Genomic DNA, 3,778 nt, shown 5'->3' on the forward strand with positions numbered 1-3,778 from the left:
TTTTTTTCTTAAAAATAATCACACAAAATTGAAAATGTAATATTATCTATAGGTACCTAATGTGTAAAATATGTATATTTGCAAATAAACTGTGTATATAAACTTAAAATTATAAAACTTTGAAATTATATTAAAATGTATATATTATAACAGGTACCTATAACCAATTGTTTTTTTATTTTTTATTTGTTTGTTTGTACATACTACCAGTGGCATGCCCAGGAATTTTCAATGAGGGGGAGATAACAAATAATCATGGTTGGGATCTTATGGCAACTAAAATTGCAAACATTTGAGCTTTAATATTACTTTAAATAACACTAAATATGTTTTTAAAATAATAAAATATGCAATAAAAACAACAAAATATGCAAAAATTGAAATTTTAAAACAAAGTTAAACACAAGTTAAGGTGTGACGAAAATAACTAAAACACGTCCAACCAAAAACACAACTAATATTAGTAGGTACACCAGTCGACTGTGTTAGTACAGTATATAGGAGTGGCGGGCTAAAGGGCTCAATTTTAATGCAGCTGCGTCAACTTTTCAACGGGGAGGTGCCATCTCCTGACTGTCGAATAGAAATACATGCTAAAACTCGACCTCTTGGATCGTTCGACCATATTTTATTTACATCATACTTTGCTATAAGTAGATATTGGTGGAGGACTGGAGAAGTGGTGATGGTGTAAGTACTAGTACTTAATTATGAAAATGCGTCATTTTTAAATTGTAGTTCAGTCCGCCACTGCCCACTGGTGTATAGTAGGTATATCTTATATATAATAAATATACATATAACACCTTCAACACTCGTTCGAAGATAATCGTGGTCGTAAATGATAAAAATGGAATCCATCAAAATCAACAAATAACAAAGTTTAAAATTAAAACCATAGACCTTATACTATACTAGATAGGCAATATGAGAATATGGAAAGCGTAACAACATAGATAGGCACTTTTTTATTGCCTACTCGATTGTTCAAACGAACAGTAGTGCGGGGTAGCAGGGATAGATATATAGATTATTGTATTTTTTTTTGCTGTGATAGCCTGTATCGCTGTGAGATATTGTTAAGCCTCTAGTAATGCTATTAAATACGAACTGATGCGTCCATGTAGTTGGTATTTTTACTTAATCTATATTTACTTTTAAAATTAGACAGTGATTAACACACGTTTATTAAAATGTTGTTTCCTAAAATATGACTAATTTCAATTAGAAAAAGGTCAAAATGTAAAAATAACTCTGAAAGTCCAGAAATAGCGCAACAATTAAAAAGTATATACAAAAGTAAAATGTTTGATTTTAGTTCCCTGAATTATGAAACAAATTTTAAGTTTAGGTACTCTACTATCACTTAAGCATTTTATAAAAAATATATGCTAATGCTTTAAAATCCCAAGCCTGGTAATAATATATTTAAATTAATAAAATTGTGGTGCTAGTACCAAAGACAAGAGATAAGGGTATTTATGGAACAGTGCGGGGATGACATAACCCTTAACTTCACCCTCTGGGCACTCCACTGAATATTATTTAAAATATATGCTGTAAGTTATCATATACATATTACATAATATGAGTAAATAAAATAGTTTATACATAATGTTGTATTGTATTTTATTTTTTTGTCATTGATTTCTATTTCCCATTAGTACCTATGAAAAACCATTGAAAAACTTTAATTAAACGTATCTTAAGGAGCAACAAGTAAAAGAAGTTCGCCAACTGAAGAAGAAATATTTGTCACTGAATATATGCACAAGGTATGCATATTATGTACACAATAGTAAAATATAACACTATTGATGTGTTAATATGATGATAACTAGGTATTGGTATAGTTTAATTCTATACTTAAGTTCTTAATTCATAGAAGTGAATTTTTACTTGTTTCTTATTTTATGATTGTCTATTGTTTAGTGATTTTGTAATATTCATTCGCTATTTTTTGTTTAAAATGGGAGCTAAAAGAAAGGAAGGAGGACAAGGAGGTGCCGAAATAAACAGGTAGAGAAAAAGTCAAAATATCGACCATCAATTTTGACTCAGCTATAGAGTAACAGAAAAAAAGTAATTAATTAAACTCTGTAGTTCTGTACTTAAAATAAATACTATTAAGCTCATTGCATCTTAAGTTGTTTCTTGAGAAAATTGAAGATGTGTAGATGATTCAACCTTCATTTCGTCGGTGAAACTGCAATACACCGTAAGACCAAAAAAGTCGAAAATAAGATATATACATCAAAATATTCGGAAAAAAATACTCTATACGATTGTTGTGTAAATATCTCGTATATCAAATTTCCAAAGAGGTTATAAATTTTCAAACAATATATCGTATGTCATCTATCAAAATTATTGATACTAATATCTGGTATCTCCGTGTCATGATACATCGTATATCAGTTTTTAAAATTGTTGATACTAACACATCGTATCTCCATAACAACATGTTATCATAATTTATTGATTAATTATTAAGCTTATATTTAACTTTATTTAACTACTTAGAATTAGTAATATTATTTTGTTTTACTGTGCGCCAACATGAATGCGGACGAGATCGACGATCTGTTAGATCAATTTGAAGATGATGATAATTTTTCTATTTTTAATTAACAATCATAATAATATTACTTTGTTAAACATGTTCATCATGATTTATGTCTATTTTTTTAATTTTATTAAATCTTTGGTACCTATAAACCTATATTAAAGTTTTTATATTTTGTGATGAAGAAATGGCAAGATCTGGTCAAAATATAGATTTCCTGATCCAAATAGCTGCCCTAGTCCACCTCTGATTCACTCTAATTTTTAAATTAACGAAGCTGAGAGTAAATTTGTTATGTTACGCACTTGTAAGACGGAAATATAAAATTCCAGTGTTGCATCCTCGTATTGATGATTTAAATGCTTGTGAGATTTTAATGATGACTCGGATGATGATAGATGTTCACAATCTTTGGAAAAAGTGAGAGCACTAAGCAATCAGTGTTTTGTTTACGTTTGTTTTGTACGTCGTCATTTCTTATTTATACTGAAATACTGAACTGTTAATGTTAATGTTAGTGTTGCAATTATCAAATTTATGGTATTTGATTGTAATTAAATACAATAGGTAGCCATTGTGTTTCTATTTTAATTATCGGAATTCCCTTTACATTATTTTCTGCAAAATTAAATGTTCGATGTTAGGTATTAAGTTTAGAACTGAATTGTAATGCGATCACTCCTCATCAAAGTATTCACTGATGCAGTGAGAGATAGTATTATATAATTTATATGTTATAATTTTTCATATAATTGTTAAAAAAATCGCTAGTAACTTCCACATATCTACAGTTAAAATGTTACGAATTATCATTAAGTTATGAAAATTGTTAGAACTCATTTAATACTTAGTGTGATACGTATTTTATTTCATTTTTCATTCCTGTGGTTTTGAGAGCCTTATAAAGTTAGCAACATTACCATAACAGACACTTCTTGAAATATATTACCCAACAAATGTGTTTAATTCATTGGACATGTCTTTCAATGTGTGGATGATATGTTGGATACGACTATCCAAATTTAGTACAATTTGAATTTCCCGCCGTCAGTAGTGCAAACATTCTTGGGAATAACCAAAAATATGTGTTCGTTTTAACCTAACCTAACCTTTTTTTTTTTTTTTTTTATTTTTTTTTTAATTAACCGAGAACCAGGAGGGAACTACGTTGGTAATACTTCCTCCTGGTCCCCATCGTTTATTGAAAACAAT

Source organism: Myzus persicae, unplaced genomic scaffold (assembly GCF_001856785.1).
Source record: "Myzus persicae strain clone G006 unplaced genomic scaffold, MPER_G0061.0, whole genome shotgun sequence".
NCBI lineage: Eukaryota > Metazoa > Arthropoda > Insecta > Hemiptera > Aphididae > Myzus > Myzus persicae.